The sequence below is a fragment of the Echinops telfairi genome, unplaced genomic scaffold (assembly GCF_000313985.2).
Source record: "Echinops telfairi isolate 266 unplaced genomic scaffold, ASM31398v2 ScPeMD7_5868;HRSCAF=6743_1, whole genome shotgun sequence".
NCBI lineage: Eukaryota > Metazoa > Chordata > Mammalia > Afrosoricida > Tenrecidae > Echinops > Echinops telfairi.
This window is the reverse complement of record NW_022109768.1, coordinates 6,385,172-6,402,505: the sequence shown is the minus strand read 5'-3', so window position 1 is coordinate 6,402,505 and position 17,334 is coordinate 6,385,172. Positions and strand designations below refer to the sequence as shown.

The 17,334-nt window shown below is 43.2% G+C and overlaps 1 protein-coding gene across 1 annotated transcript in view; it reads right to left on the bottom strand.

The window, feature by feature from the left end:
- The window catches only part of SH3D19 (SH3 domain containing 19), a 125,311-nt gene that overhangs the window by 79,080 nt on the left and 28,897 nt on the right, over positions 1–17,334 (bottom strand). Inside the window, exon 2 of the mRNA XM_045295805.1 lies at positions 6,348–6,388. The gene's annotated coding sequence lies outside the window, so the exon portion shown is untranslated. The remainder of the gene's footprint in view (positions 1–6,347; positions 6,389–17,334) is intronic.

The following is a 17,334-nucleotide window of genomic DNA, read 5'->3' as shown; positions in this document are numbered from 1 at the left end:
CACGAAGTGTAAAGCAATCTGTTGCTGCCAAGATACGCCTGTACAGACCAGGAGAGCATCACGTCTCCCCAGGTCTGACTGATGGACACCCTGTCTGTCACAATGAAGGTGCACTTCATCGGCTTTCAATGGCTTCCTTTTCTTCTGCGGTATCCCCGGTGGACTCACACTGTCCACCTTTGGGCTAGCAGCCAAGGGCACCAACCATTTGCTCCACTTGGGGACTCCTCCCACATGCTGCCTGTGGTTTGGAACCACAGTCCACACACACACACACACATACACACACACACACACACACACACACAAAGAGCAATTTTACAAAATCAATTTGCTGCTTCAGTCAAGATCAATGGGAAGGTATGAAGGAACAAGAGAAATATTTAAAAAGGCAATTCAGCAGTCAATGTAACATTCTTCTTTGAAATCCATGCTTTTTAACCTGGTCCTGCCACTTCACACCCGAGGTGGTCATCAATACTACTCTGGAAGCGAAGAGGGTGGTAGTGGAAGAGCAGGCCCTCCCCTGGGTCCTCAGGCTCACTGCTCTCCCATCCCAACTATGAATGCTTCCTTTCTTTTCCTTCTCAATCACCTGTCTTTTCTAAACTCTCTCCTTTCTCGTTCCATTCTTGGAGCACAATTGGGATGTAATGTCTGGGTTGCACACATTCCATAGCTAGAGATGCTTTGGTTTTTCATGCCATCGCTTACAATTCCCTCTCGCTCATCTTTTCTTGTGGTTTATCAATCATAGTCTTACATTCCTATGTGAACCGAGCTGATGCAGGCGTTTCCAGAACTGAGACCTGCCACCAGTGTCTATGCAGACGAAAGTGCTTCATGTAACCCCTGCCATCAGCTGAGCATTCTGGGGGAAGGCCCCAGGCAGCTTGAAGGCAGTATTTTCAGTTAAGTTATGCTTTCATGGGACAGAATCATTTCTAAAAATGTGTAGTCTGGAGATCTAAACTCTGCTGGACACAAAACGTGTTCATATTGTTGCCGTCAGGCACCCTTGAGTTGGTCTTGACCCACAGCGACTCCACACCGAACCATGCAGAACTCTGCCAGCCCCGAGACCGCACGCTGGTTGTTATGTTTGAGTTAGGAAGCTAAACAATGGCCACAGGTGTGAAGATGGGGAGGACCAGGCAAGGGTCCCTTCTGTTAGACAAAAGGTCTCTGAGTTGTAAACTCCATCCCACCTACATAAAATCAGCTGAGAGAGGGATTTGAAACCAAGTACTAATAAAGAGAAGAATACCCCCAACTTCCTGCAGGATCACAGGCCTCAGAGCCACAGAGATCACCCTACTTAGACTTTGTTCTTGTTAGGGGCTCTCAAGGCGGCTCCAACCCATAGCGACACGCAAAACAATACAACCAACACTGCCCGATGCTGTGCCACCTTCACGATTGTGCCTGTGCCTGAGCCCATTGTTGCAGCCACCGTGTCAATGTGTCTTGTTAAGGGCCTTCCTCTTATTTTTCGATGCCCCTCTACTCAGCCTTACTGATGACATCACTGAGATCCAGAGTGCTGGGCCACAGTCCATTTAGGCTGGGAGAAATTCACTCCTGGAATCATTTGAACTCTTCTGGAGCCAGATCTAGATGCTCGTCCTGGTTTTAAATGTATTTATTTAATGTTTATCAAAATAAATAAACACACTGAAGGATTATTATAGCACAGCATCCTTGCTAAAAAAACAAAAAACAAACAAAAAAAGCTCACAACCACTGTGTCAATTTTGACTCATAGTGACCCATAGGACAGGCTAGAATTGCCCCTCTAAGTTTCCAAGATTCTTAATTCTTTACGAGAGTAGAAAGCCCTGTCTTTCTCCGAAGGAGAGGCTGGTGGTTTTGAACTGCTGACTTTGCTGTTAGCAGGCCAATATGCAACCCACTACATGACCAGGACTCCCAATCCTTGCTAAGATACCAATGAAATGCAAGCATGCTTGCTATGGTAGCAATGAAAATCACAACAGTAAAAAGTACGTCACTGACTAATGAACTTGGGACAGAACATGAAAGAGATGTATAACATGGCAGAAAGTCTATCTGGTGCAGAAGAGAAAGCTCTTGACTGGCCCTGTAGTCAGGAAGCTGGCTGGGTTCACGTGCAGCTGGATCTTGTGGCCACTCAATGAATCCCCGAGACTAACGGAGGTTAACACCTGCCAGCCAGAGTGTTACTCTGTAATGCCCATGAATCAGGTCCTGATTCACGTAACCTAAATCTAAGTCTCAGGGGATAATTTTCTCTTTAAAAAGTTAATGAAAGGAAAATTATGTAATTCCAGATTAAAAACATAAAAAACCTCATGGCCATCAAGTCAATGCAGATTCATAGCGACCCCCTATGGGTTTCTGAGACTGTAACTATTTACAGGAGTAGCAAGCCCGGGCTTTCTCCAGAGGGACTGCCGGTGATTTCGAATTGCGATCATGGTTGGTCTTTCTACCTGTAGGGTTAATTGAGTCTAGGAGGTAAAGCAAAATTATTCACAACCTCTTAATTAGATGGGTGAACAAGGTGAAAGAGAAAAGAGCACGGCACAGCCATTCTTCATAACGTATGTACAGGGCACCACGGGACAGTCTACCCTGGCCCAAACCCGAGGAAGAACAATCGACCAATAGTTCTTGAGTGTTTAAAACCAAACAGCAAAAGACACTGGTGGAGATCATAGAATTCTTTTTAATATAATCGAACTATTGAATTGTATGATATGTGAACAATATACGCCAATAACACTATAAAAACAAAACAAAACAAAACAACTGTTTTGGAATGGGGGGGGTCTGTCACCAGGGGCAACAGAAAGACACAGGAGGCAAGTGGCAAAGAGTACAAACTTTGAAGTCAGGCCAACCAACCAACCAACCAAATAAACAAAAAAGCCAACCAAAAACAATTCCACTGCTATTGGGTCAATTTCAACTCACACTGACCCTATAGGACAGAAGAGAACTGCTCCATAGGGTTTCTTTATGGAAGCAGACAGCCTCATCTTATCCCTGGGGAGCCGCTGGTGGATTTGAACTGCCAACCTCGCATTTAGTAGCCCAACATTTAACCACTGGAACACCATGTTGTAAAGCAACTGAAAACGCATGTCTTCTTGCTCTCTCAGCTGAGGCAATGCTCCAGTTCGATCTCTCCGGTGTCGCCTTGCCGCTACCTAGAAACACCTCCAGCGTTTCTCATCCTCAGTAGCATATGAACTTGTTCAAATTTCCCCCTTGCTTGAATTTGCTCCCTCCTCAAACTACAGCCCCTCCCACTCCTTTTGTTGACCATCAAATTTCGCGAACTAGCCAGCTGCCCTGACTTCCACAGATTCCATTCATGTTCAACTCCAAGTCTGGCTTCCCAGCCCAATGAAACAAAAACTACACTTACTGCCATGGAGTTGATGCTGACTCATAGCCACGCTGTGGGACGGGGTTAAACTGCCTGTATGAATTTCTGAGACTGTAACTGTTTACGGGAGTAATAAGCCCAGTCTTACATGGAGCGGGTGATGGTTTCAATCTACTGACCTTGTGGATCGAAGCCCAATGTGTAACCACTACACCAGCAGGGCTCCTCTCTATCCTCAGTGGTCTACTGAAATTGCTCTCTCAAAAGACTCTCCTGAGCCCCTAAGAACCACACTCAATGGCCCATTTTCAGACTTTTTCTGCTTGGCCTTCCTTGTAACACTAAATTTATCGGTGACCTCACCATCATCTCTTCCAAAGCCTCCTCCTCCTCTGAGCTCCACCACCACTGTCTCCTGGGTTTCCTCTTAGTCTGGCCATTCTTTTCCAGTTTCCTTGACCAACTGCACCTTAGTTACCTTCACCAAGCAGTTCATGGTACAGAGGCCTCAGGGTAAGCAAGATCTACCTTGGAGGAATTATGGGAAGCCAGGTCCACATTACAATCCCTAACAGAACAGCAAAAAAACCCTATCCCCAACAAATGGATTCTGACTTACACTCACTTAAACTCATTGCCAACGAGTCACTTCCAACTCACGGACCCTAAGTCCAACAGGGAGGTAAGATAAGCTGGCAAGGAACAGAGGCAGGAGCCAGCAGACAGGGCTCAGTGAAGGAGGCCCTCTTCCCCAATGGAGCTGGGCTTCGAGAGTCACGTGTCCATTGCTCTTCTTTTTATAAAAATTATTTTATTGAGAGCTAGTACAATTCTTATCACAATCCAAAAATACATCCATTGTACATTTGTTGTCCAGCACATCTGTACATTTGTTGCCCTCATCATTCTCAAAACACTTGCTTTCTACTTTTGCCCTTAATATCGGCTGCTCATTTTGTTCTTAAGGGTATGTACGGCCTTACACGTTCCCAGGAGTTTATCTTTGGTCATTCTCTACATTGCCTACATGTGGAGCTACTCTCACAATTTTGCCTTCAAATTATGTCTAGCAAGAAATTCTTTCCTAGATTCTAGACCCCACTTTCTAACTTAAAATCACTCTCATCCATTTTTCTTCCCCTAAAGGGCTCTGATATGGATTAAATTGTTTTCTTCCAAAATGTGTGCTGCAAATCCTAGTCGCCATCCAAAGATTAGATTCACTGCCATCTAGTTGATTCGATTCATAGTGACCCCATAGGGCAGGGTAGACGGCCCCCGTGGGTTTCCAAGACTGTAACTCTTCACAGGAGTAGAAAGCCTCATCTTTCTCCTTCAGGGCGGCTGGTGGTTTTGAGCTGCTGACTTTGTAACCACTACGTTACCATGACTCCTCCCTGTGTGTCCCCACGGCTGAGGTTATAATCCCATTTGGGAATTGGTTCTTTTTGATGTGAATGGGGACTTAACAGTATTCAGTATACTTGAAGTCGATTTAGAAGGAGCAAGATATGCAGAATGGACAGAGCATCAGACGGAAGAGGATGAAGAGAGATGTCCAGACACAGGAAGATCACCCAGCAAAAGAAGTCAAAGCCTTCGCGTAGATCTAGCACCCTGACCTAAGGCTTTTAGCCTCCTGGAGGAGGAAGAAAATAAACTTCCCCTCTTTAAACACTGTAGTATTTGTTAGAGCAGCCCGGGATCACTAAGACAGGCGCTCAGGCATGTAAAGCTCGTGGGAACTGTCACACCTCAATTCACTTCATCAAGCACGAGCGCATTCCCACATCCTTATAGGCCACCAGTTCAGAAAACCGCCAGAACGGGGAAATGTGGATTATCTTTCTCTTCTGCCACTTTCTGAATTTTTTACTTAAATGGTTCAAATCCATGCGCTCTGACTTTTGGGTAGCCTAGATTCCAAGACAGGGGCTGGGCTGCCAACCACAAGGTTGGTGTTTGAAATCCAACCACTGTTCTTCAGGAGAATGACGAGGACGTTTGCTTCGTAAAGATTTATCGTCTAGAAAACCCTGTGGAGTGTTGCTGTGAGTCAGAACTGCCTCGATGGTAGCCGGTGTGGTTTGGGATCTTGCCGCATCTTTCTTCTGTGGAGCAGCTGGTGGGTTTGAATCACTTATCATTTGGTTAGCAGCAGAGTGCTGAACCACCGCACTACCAACAATTCTTAAAGTTAAACCAAATTTTTAAAATTGCATACTAAATCTTAGAAATGTTGTTTTGCAAAACAGACTGCATCCTACTTAGGATGGTGGCTTGATTGCTCACATAATGCAAAGTATATCTAAAACATTTAAAGTCCTTTCTTTGTTTTGTTTTCCATAACTGGTAATCCATGTCTTTCTTGGGAAGGTGTTTTTTTCCAGAGCAATTCATTAAACAGAGTATTAAAGCCCTGCACTTTTCAAATTTTTCAAGCTTTAATTAAGAGGTAGAGAGAAGAAGCATGGGTCTATTACTTTGGAGGGAAATCTACTCATAGCACTTGTACCCTGTATTTGTGAATGTGAACATAATTCCATTGGAATTTCAACAGTTAAATTAAAATATTATGAAGAGCACCCATGGAAGTCAATGAAACAGAAAGGACAGGCTGTGTTATCTTTAAAACCCATCCAATATTTCTATGGATGGAAAAGAATTACATGAAACTTATATTAAATCATAGAAATTGGCTAGACTGCCCCGATTCTTTAATAAACAGCAGAGTGCAGTCGGAGAAAAATACTGTTCTGAAGAACTAGCTTATCAATAAATGAAAGTTTTCTTAAAAAGTTGAAAAACTAGCTGTTTGCCTGAAATATGTTTATTACTCCTTAGGAGAAGCTACTCTCCTTGGGTTCTTAGTAAGATTTCATCAAATGCAAATAAATCCCTTACTGGAAATCCCTTACTCATCATTTCAGATTGTCACAGAAGACGCAGCACAGGAGAACAGTGAACTTACATCTCTTGATGACCGCTCGAATGGACGACAAGGGTCCTTGGCTAGAAAAGGAAAGAAAACACATCGGTCATTCCTTTTGAAGAAGGACGTACACAATGCCAACTCATTTCTGGGACTCACTATGATGACGCCAACCAGCAAATCCGATTCTTTCATCCCTGGTCTGCACTCTTGACAAAACAAACATTTGTAATTCACTTTGATATTTCTGCAGCTTGATGGGAAGAGAGGAGGCCGGTCAAGTATTTTTGCCATGTAAATAAAAACTTGCTTTACAATTGCTTATACAACTGCCTCTATCTTTATCCTCCATGGAAAATCTGATTATGGCTTGAAGTCATATAGCAATTCTGTGGTGCTCAAAAGAACTCTGGCTTTCTCTATACCTCTTGTGAGTTGCACTGCAATCCCAGCTCTCTGATCTGATCAGAATAAATGCAAACTCACTGCCATCGAGCCAATTCTGACTCATGGGGCAGGGTAGAACTGTCCCTGTGGGTTTCAGAGACTATAACTCATTACTGAAGTTGAAAACCTTAGCTCTCTTCTGCCTGGTAGTTTGGGATTGTTGACTTTGCAGTTAGTAGTCCAAGGCATAACCCACTAAGCCACCCCTCTCTGATCAGAATAGATCTAATCAAACCATTCTCTTAAAAATGCATGCTTATTTTTAAGTCTAAGCTCATGTTGAGTTTATCCTGATAGGCACTTATACAGTCAATGTGAACCTACAGTCCTAAGGAAGCATTTATTCCTAAAACGAGAATGAGAACTATCCCCACTTAAAAAATAAAATATTCTGTTTGCTTTGCTCAACAGCTGCTTGGTCCTGGCTCTGCCTTTAACTGTGTGGTCTTGGGTAGAAAAGAAACCCATCTGAAGCCCCATTTACCTACGGATCAAGCCCTCTGCACATAACTATTCGGGCTGTGACTTTGTCCTTATTGAAACAAGCTGCATACAGGTTTTTAAAAAAATCCTTTAAAAATGATTTTTAAAGATACAACATAGAATGCTTCATGATACGATTTGAGGGGAAAAACCTTTTAAATAATATCCTTCACTTCTCACAACAGAACATTCTTTAAAAAAATTTTTTTTAATTGTGGTAACTATATATACAGGAGCCTGGGTGGCACAAGATTGAAGGTTCAAACCCACCAGCTTCTCCAGAGAAGAAAGATCAGACTATCTACTCTGTAAAGATTGATGGCCTTGAAAACTTACATATATGGCAATATATTTCCGATTTTAAAACATGTTTTTGTGTGGACAGTCCAGTGTCCTTAATTACATTCACCATGCTGTGCATCCATCACTATCACTACGGGCTTCCAAAAGTTTGCATCATTTTAAATAGAAATACAGTGCTCCCCAGGCAGTGACTCCCCCTTTCTCCCTCCCCCCACTCACCCCAGTAACCACCTAGACATATTAGTAATTCACACAAGTGAGATCAGACAATATTTCTTCTTTTGTGGTTGATCTATTCTAAATCCGCATGTCTTCAAAATACATGTGGTAACATGTTTCAGCCATTCCTTTTTATGGCTGAATAATATTCCTTTGCATATATGTATATTTTTAAAACCTTCTTTTTTTAAAAATCATTTTATTAGAGGCTCATACAACTCTTATCACAATCCATACACACATCAATTGTGTAAAGCGCATTTGTACATTCATTGCCCTCATCATTCTCAAAACATTTTCTTTTTAAGTGTATACTTATTTAAGCTCTTGTTGAATTTATCTTGTTGGTAATCTGTATAAATCCTCTTGCTATTTCTTAGGTAGCTAAGATAAACCTATAATATGATAGCAATATATCACTTCATCTTCAGAGAGAGACACTTTCAGACCAGACTAAAACAAACAAAATCCGATCTAGGAAGTCTCTAGTACCATAAAGTGAGGAGCATATTAATTATAAAGACAGTAATCATTTGCAACAGCATGGATTAAAAAGCAAACAAACATTTTATTGCTGTTGTTGAAAGTACACACACACAATAAATAAGTAAAAATAACAAGAAAGTGTACACAGCAGAACATTTAGTGGGGCTTCAAACATTGCAGAAAAATGGAATTTAAAGATCACGGAATTTTCACGAACTTTTGAAAGTTTCCTCATATTTCAGCTAAGGGTCCTCAAGCATAAAGCTGACATTTCACACTGGCGTCTCACAGCAGATGCCACAGATAAGGAAAAGGGCAAAATCCCGGCAGTTAGGTGGGACACAAGGCGCCCCAGGGTGCAGTCTCTCAAGCGCTCGGCTGCTCATTCAAGAGTCAGTGTTTCAAACCCAGCATCCCGTCCAGTCGGCTTCCACAACACTCAAAAATCAAACTCCCAGCCGTTGAGCAGATTCTAACTCATAGTGACACTACAGCATAGGGTAGAACTGGCCCTGTGGGGTTCAAAGATCGTAACTCTTTATGGGAGTAGGAAGCCTCATATGTCTCCTGCAGAGCTGCTGGCAAGTTTTGAACTGCTGACCTTGCTGTTAGCAGCCCAACACATAAACCACTATGCCACCAGGGCTCCTGGTAGCACAGGGCAGTTTTAGAATATGGTTACATCCAGTGGAGAAATGTGTCTTTAGAAGTTGTCCTATGAAACATGTAAAGGGCTCCAGTCGGACATTTTAAAAGTTCAGGTGTTAAATACAGGTCTTGCATTTAAATGTGTATGTATGTATTATACAAAATTATGAGGGGGTCTTCAAAAAGTTCACAGAAAATGTGGATTACGAAAATTCAAGATATTATTATTTTGAATTTCAAAATTTTTCCCACCAAAATAAACTCAGACCAACTTGACAGGACATCTTGTCTGAGCAGGATCTAGTTTAAGGTATGAGCAGGATAAGGTACCATTTTGAAAAGAGCCCCTAACAGAGTGACATGAATTCTGCTCAAACTGAGGCAAGAATTCATGGTGAAGCTTGGAAGGAAGGGTAGTGTTAGGAAAAGTTGCTGTCCCAAAGAAGGCAGCAGTTTACAGATGGGTAACTTGTTTTCAAAAGGCACAAGATGATGTTGAAGATGAAGGCCAAGTGGCAGACCGTTCACATCGCGAAGAGACATTAATCTTGCTTGTATCCTAGTTGAAGAGAACCCACGGTTAACAGCAGAAGCAATAGCCAACACCACGGACATCTCAACAGGTTCAGCTCACGTACCGTTGACGGGAAAACCAGAGTTGAGCAAACGGCTTGTGCTCTATGGGTGCTCGGATCAGCTGCAGGCAAAAACAGCTTTCAATAAAAACGTTCAACAAGTGGGATGGAGATCCTAATGCATTTCTTGTAAGAACTGTAACAGGAGATGACACATGCTCCTGAAGACAAAGTATCATCCAAGCATCGGCTACTAAGAGGTGGAAGTGGTCTAGTCAAAGCAAAATCGGCTAAAAGGTCACCGCAGACATTTTTTGGGATGCTAAAGGCATTCCTCTTACTGGCTTTCTGGAGGGGCAAAAAGATAACTGTTCACTGTGAGTGATTTGAGAAAGCTAGCTAAAGCGTTAGCAGAAATCACCCTGGAAAGCTTCCCCAGAGAGTCCTTGTCTACCAGAACAATGTTCCCGTTCATTCCCCTCATCAAACAAGAGCAATTTGCGAGTGTTCTGATGGAAATTATGGAAAATCATTAGGTATCCATCTTACAACCCTGATCGACCCCTTGTGACTTCTTTTTGTTTCTTAATCCTTTTTAAAAAAATCCTTAAATGACACCAATTTTCCCTCAGTTAATAGTGTAAAGAGACTGCTGGCGTGGTGGAGGTCCCTACATGGCTGGTATCATTGTTTACAAAAGTGTCTTGACGCTGATGAGGCTAATATTGATGTCGAGTTTATATATTTTACCCTATAATTCCAGTTTGTCATGCACGTTTTGAACCCCCCTTGTGTATACCCAAAGTCTTAGGCCAACCCTGATTTGCTGCCTGAAACAGAAAGCAACAGTGTGTTACAGAACAACACGGATACCTGTGTTTCCACCTTGGATGTGCATCAGTCATCACTCACACCCCATGGGACCTGCCAGGCCAAGGCAATATATTATGCAATGGAGAGAAGGTCCTATGAATCAGTAAATACAATTTTTGCCACAAGCACAACACTGTACTATCATATTAACAGTGCTCAAGTTAGCATTACCATTATAGTGTGTAGGCCCAGATCTGACACACAGTGGAGAACAAAGAAATAAGAATAAAAGTACAGTCGTTTGAAACTAGTAAAAACCACATACATGGTAGTTGTCACTATGATGTCTGTCCAGAGCTTAAAGTTTGAGGAGGGAAGATTCCTTTTGTGAGAATCAAAGAACCAAGATTAGACGAAAAACAAAAAGGCAAAAGTAATAACTGCTATCCAGCTGGAGTGCCTCTTGTTGAAGTTACACTCCAAAGTCCTATGGAACGTAGGAAAACTTTTTTTTGCATGGGTGGGGGTGGTGGGGGTGGGGGAGGTTACTGAGCTCATTACTATTACTTTTTTTAATCGCCACTGACATCATTAAAACCTATATGATACCAAGTCATTGCAGGTACATTTCCACCTAATCTTTTTTCAAGGAGAAGCAAATCATATTGCGAACACTAATGTATGAATTTAGTTACTGTGCAAGGAAGGCTAGTAATTACTTGTAGCTGAGTTTCATTACCATGTTCTTATTTTTAAAGGTCATGAGTTGCATGTGCAGTCAGATCTGCGGGCAGGAGGAGCAAGGGGGGCAAGGGAAGAAAAGCAAGCGGGATGCTTGAAGCACCTGTGAGGACAGATGACCAGAGTGGAAAGTGGATAGCATCTGAAGCCAGGAAGAGAGATCTATTCTTTGAGTGAGCTTGGCCAATTTATTTACTACTAAAATTGTGGGTCGGGGGTAGGGGAAAGGGGTAAGGGATAGCGTTAGTTGGAATGGACTCTCCAGCAACTGGTTTTATAACATATGAGGCTGGGTAATTGATTTACTTATTGGAATCATTCCCTTACCTATAAAATGAGGGTAAAAATGCCCCCAAATATGTAAAGCATAACAGTGCCTGGCACTCATTCAAGACCAAACTCACTGCCATTGAGTCAACTCCAACTCATCGCAACCCTAGAGGACAAGGTAGGACTGCCTCTGGGAGTTTCCGGAGACTGGAACTCCCTACCGTTACAGAAAGCCTTGTTTTGTCAAGGCTTTTGTCAAGCAGAGTGGCTGGTGGTTTCTGATTGCAGACTGCAGTTTTCAGCCAATGTATAGCCAATATATCGCCAATACACCCATCAGAGATTCTTAGACCTCAAAAATGTTAACCCTATTACCTACCCTTTCCCCGCAAAGTTCTGCAGTCTATATGACACATTAGGAAGAAGGCCTGGCGGTGCTGTTGGCTAAGTGTTGGACTGCTAACCTGCAAGGTCAGTGGTTCAAACCCACCAGCCGCTCCGAGGGAGAAACATTAAGCTTAAAGATTTACAGCCTCAGAAATCCCAGAGAGCAACGGTTCTCAACCTGGGGGTCCAATGACCCTTTCACAGGGGTCGCCCGATTCATAACAGTAGCAGCAACAGGACAAGGATGAAGTAGCAACGAAAATAATGTTATGGTTGGGGGTCACCACAACATGAGGAACTGTATGAAAGGGTCACGGCATGGGGAAGGCTGAGAACCACTGCTCTAGGGGGTCTCCCCAAGCCTCTAGGTATGCAGTCCCATGGGCAGCGCAGACGGAGAATGCTCATGGCTGCCACCTGAAAACTGGGGGTTGGAATCTATTCTACAATGTCTTGAAAAAAAGCTCTAGAGTTTTACTTGTGAACCAAACCATCCACTGTAAACCCTAAGGAGCCCCATTTCACGCTGACACACGAGGGATGGCCATTAGTTGGAATGGACGCTATGGCAACTGATGCTATGGCATCTGAAGCTGGGCAATTTGGAGCTAGACTGCCAAGAGCAGTCCAGCTGGTCTACAATGATCATCACCATACCTTATAACTTCAAATAACCGCCCATTCACATTTCAGAGTGGGATTATTAGTCACTATTTCCAACCGTTCTGAACTTCACCATGCGCATGGCTCATGTACATAATCTCCTAGGAAGCCCGGGCATCACAAATACTAGGGAACAAAATCAACCGACAGGCCTGTGGGTGCACTCTCCTCTCTGAAAACACGGACCTCCGTTCTTCACGTCATCTTTCCCACAAGGTTGCTCACTTAATGGCCACGGTGGCCAGAAGCTCTGTAGATTCAAGCGTCACATTTCTTCAACCCTATTGAACAAGAAATCCCACACAGGAGCTCAAAGATAGGGGCGAAGCTCTCAACTGTCTCACTCATAACCACAGTACATTCAAAATTAGAAATATGTTCCCATGCCCTTCCCAATTCTTGACTCTCCACCCGCCATTCTCTTCACACATACATGTCTTGACTCCTTAATTAGGAAGAGGAATTGCCTTCCATTCGTTTTTATAGCATGGCTCAGTGGGACTGTAGCATATGAGTGCTGAACTTACGTGAACTCAGTCCCACACAGAAAGAAATACTATCATTTAAATAGCACAGGCAATTCCCACCTGCAAGCCGCTTGACCATCAAAGCCCTCAGAAAAGCAGGAGATGTTTTCGCTGCCGGTTTTGCTCTGTTGGTCTCAATTCCCAGTTATATCTTCTTTTATCACAAGTATCGGGGTCTAGTGTTTAAAAATACATATTTCCACTCTCAAAAAATTCACCATGCGGAACATCTAGTGTTCATCGAAGACTAGCATCTTATTCCAATACTACTTTATTCCAGGAGAGCCCAGTCCCTGGAGAAGCACATCACGCTTGGCAAAGCGGAGGGGCGGTGAAACAGTGGAAGGCCCCCGACGCGATGGACAGGCACAGTGACTGCAAGTACAGGCTCAAATACAAGAGCACTTGAGAGGAAGCCACAGGACCAGGTGTTTCCTTCTGGCGTACACTGGGTCACTCGGCGTCAGAATAAACTCAGGGCATCTAACAGCAGCAACAACAGATGGAAAATGGCCCAGGGCAGCCTGACCGGGCGATGGTGTGCTGGAGCCCACACAGCACCGAATCAGGGAACAACTGCTGCCCTTCGAGTGTCGAGTCATGGATTTGAAGACTTTCGCCTATTGATAGCTTTTTCGTGTCTGGTGGTCTTCAACGAGTAGGCCATAGAAACTCAGCACTGGGACGCAGCTATGGAGCCTTCCTACCTCTGCCAGGTAAGCGTTGGAATGCTAATGGCAAGGCTGGAGGTTCAAACTCACTGGTCGCTCTGCAGAAGAAAGATAAGGGTACCTGCTCCCATAAACATTTCTAGCCTCAGAAACTCTCTGTAAATGGCTATGGTTTCAGCTTGATGGTAGAGGGCCTGACGTGCAGCTAAATTTCAAATCTTGTGTAACGCACAGTAATAGAATCAGTTAAAGTCATGCTGTTCAGTCAAACCCATGTATGGCAATCTCAAGTATCAAAATAGAGGACTGAGTCAGAAGGTTGTCAGTGACTTATATTTTGAAGTAGACTGCCAGGCTTTTCTCCCAAGGCACCCCTGGGTGGACTCAAATCTCTTACCCTTTGGTTAGCAGCTGAGTGTTTCATACCATGGGACTCCGGCACCATAAATACCGAGATGTTGATCTGATACAACTTTGTCCAGGGGGTTAAAGCATATGATAGGAGGCAGATACGCCTTCCTTTGAGAAGTTGTACAGGGCCCAGTGTCAAGAGAGCACCCATGAAAGATGGCATTTAAAGCAACATGCAACAATAGACCCTTTAACCTCTTCTAATGCCCAATTGTGCTTCATAAACAAACACCTACTGAGTGAACCAAGGAATTGATTCTCTGAATGAATTTCTTATGAGACTATGTCTTTCCTCCTCAGTCAACCCAAAGTGACCCACAGTGTGAGTTTGTACAGGAATCCTAAGAAGATAAAATGGGTTAAGATAGAATATTTTCTTTTCTAAATCCTTGTCCACAACAATGTTGTCGGATCAAATCTGTATTAAGATTAGTAATTTGTTGGTTAAGTACATAAAAAGAAGAGTGATTCTAAAGGGATATCCACTGCATACCAGGGAAAAATGAGGGATTGAAAACAAAATGGTAAGCAATATATGGCAATTCCAGCTAGAAATAACATCTAAAGACCGATTTTCCAAACGTGTGTCTTATTTAACTGATGATTTCTACATTTTTGACCAAAAGATGGGTATGGACTTAACCCATAAGAGTAAATTATAATTTTGGACCACAATGGAATGCAGATGCTCTTGCAGGCGTTATGCTATGTGCAGGTTTTCTGGCCGACTATAAGGAAAAACCACAACTGCGTGGCCTGTACGAACAGAAATGCATGATCTCACAGTCTGGCGCCTTGCTGAAGGCACCGTGTCAGCAGGCCCCCTCTAGTCCCTCCCAGCTTCTGACAGGCCCAAGCGTTCTTTGGTTGACAGCTGTAGCATCCTTTGCATGGCCCTGAGTGTCCTTCTGTCGGTCTCCCGGGGCCTCTCTTCTTTTGTACAGACAACACGCATGCTCGATCAGGATGCACTCAGTCCAGTCCGGCCCTCGTGCTAACCTGATGATCTCTTCAAACCCTCTGCATCCAAAAGCAAGTCATGTTCACATGCACCAGACGCTAGGACTTCAGAGCAAATTTTGGGGAGAACACAATTCACTACAAAACATGCTAGGTGCTAGAGAGGAACAAGATCAATACGAATAGGATCCCTGCCTTTTTTACACTGATAGCCTAAGTCTAATGAAAAAGCTAGAGTGATGACAACTTCACAGTTGGCGAGTATTAGGGCTTTGCTTAAAATAAGAACTCCTAGAAGAGAAGACAATGCATTGAAAATGATGAAGGCAGCAATTGTACAATTATGCTTGATCCAATGGAACTATGGATTGTAATAATATCTGTAAGAGCTCCTAATAAAATGTTGAAAAAAAACAACATATACTCTTTACTAGAGGTACTTGCTATCTAATTTCCTCTATTAGACTTATCAACTCCTTCTCAAACCATGCATATAGTAGATAGTTAATAAATGCTTGTATGTTGCACACAACTCACGTTTTTATAAAAAGTAGTTCAGGTGGAACCGATGACAAGGATTTACATATAACCTCCTCCCCGGGGATGGGCAACAGAAAAGTGGGTGAAGGGAGATGCCGGGCAGTGTAAGATATGATAAAATAATAATTTATAAATTATCAAGGGTTCATGAGGGAGGGGGGAGCGGGTGGATAGGAAAATGAGGAGCTGATTCCAGGAGCCCAAGTGGAAAGTGAGAGTTTTGAGAATGATGAGAGTAACGAATGTATAGGTGTGCTTTGCGCAATTGATATATGTGTGGATTGTGATAAGAGTTGTATAAGCCCCAATAAAATGATTTAAAAAAAGACCATTTTGGGCCCATGAATGTAAAAATGTGCTTTACACAACTGATGGATGTATGGATTGTGATAAGAGTTGTCGCTCCCACTACCATGACTCGAATTCGACCTTGCAAGTCTGGCTAGACCAGAGGATGTACACTGGTACAGATAGGAACTGAAAATACAGGGAATCCAGGGCAGATGAGCCCTACAGGACCAGTGGTGTGAGTGGCGAAACAGGGAGGGTAAAGGGAGAATGGGTAGTAAAGAGGGAACCGATTACAAGGAACTATATGTGACCTCCTCCCTGGGGGATGGACAACCGAAAAGTGGGTGAAGGGAGACGTCGGACAGGGCAAGATATGACAAAATACCAATTTATAAACTATCAAGGGCTCATGAGGGAAGGGGGAGCGGGGAGGGAGGGGAAAAATGAGGACCTAATGTCGGGGGGTTAAGTGGAGAGAAAATGTTTTGAGAATGATGTACAAATGCGCTTTACACAATTGATGTGTGTATGGATTGCGATAACAGTTGTATGAGCCCCTAATAAAATGTTTTTTAAAAAAAAAAGAGTTGTATGAGCCCCTAATAAAATGATTAAAAAACTAGTTCAGGTGATTTTTTTTTTAGATGAAGGCAATCTATGAAGTCCTCTCAACATGTTCAGATTCCATGCCATAAAATATTTTAGGTCATATGTAAAGAACAAGTCTCCTGAAAACATCTGACTCATCCAGTTACACCCTGTTTAACAACAGCCTTTAAAGGATGTGAGGAGTTCTTTTAAAAAAGGAAAAATAAAGGATAAAACCACACCCTTCCCTCACCCATGCCGTCTCTGTTTCAACAACTGTTTTGCAGCATTGCTCCTACCCAAATGGGGTGACACATTTTGGGGGACATTTCCTTATGGACATTCAGAGAAAACTTGGTAGAAACTTTTCTGAAAACCACTGGGCTGGCAGGCGACACCACCTGGCTGGAGAAATTAGGACACAGGGTTCTTGGGAGAAATCCAGAGGAGTCAGTTAACAGCGTGCCGCTGTTATTGTTGCTGTTAAGCTCGGTGGAGGTGGTTCCGACTCACAACAACCCTATGTGCACAAAGCATGCGTAGTACTGCACCATCTTCACAATCTGTCCTAGGGTTCAGTACATTGGTGCAGCCACTGTTGTAAACCCATCTCATTGAGGGGCTTGTTCTCCAGCACTCGTCCCTCCCAATGTCCAACATACACTCTTGATGGCAATGAGTTTTAAAATTTTTTTATTCTTTAGCCTTCTATAAAGTCAACAAGCAAAATGTCTCAAGCACCCCAAAGAATGGTTGCCATTCAAAGGACAAAAAACTATGTCATTGTGAACGACGGAATGCCAAGTGGAGACCCAAAGCCCATCTGTAGGCAACTGGACATCCCCTTACAGAAGGGTCGCAGGAAGGAGACAAGCCAGTCAGGGTACAGTAAGTATAGCAACACTGAAATATACAACTTTTCTCTAGTTCTTTAATGCTTCCTCCCCCCCACTATCATGATCTCAATTCTACCTTAAAAGTCCGGCTAGACCAGAGGATGTAC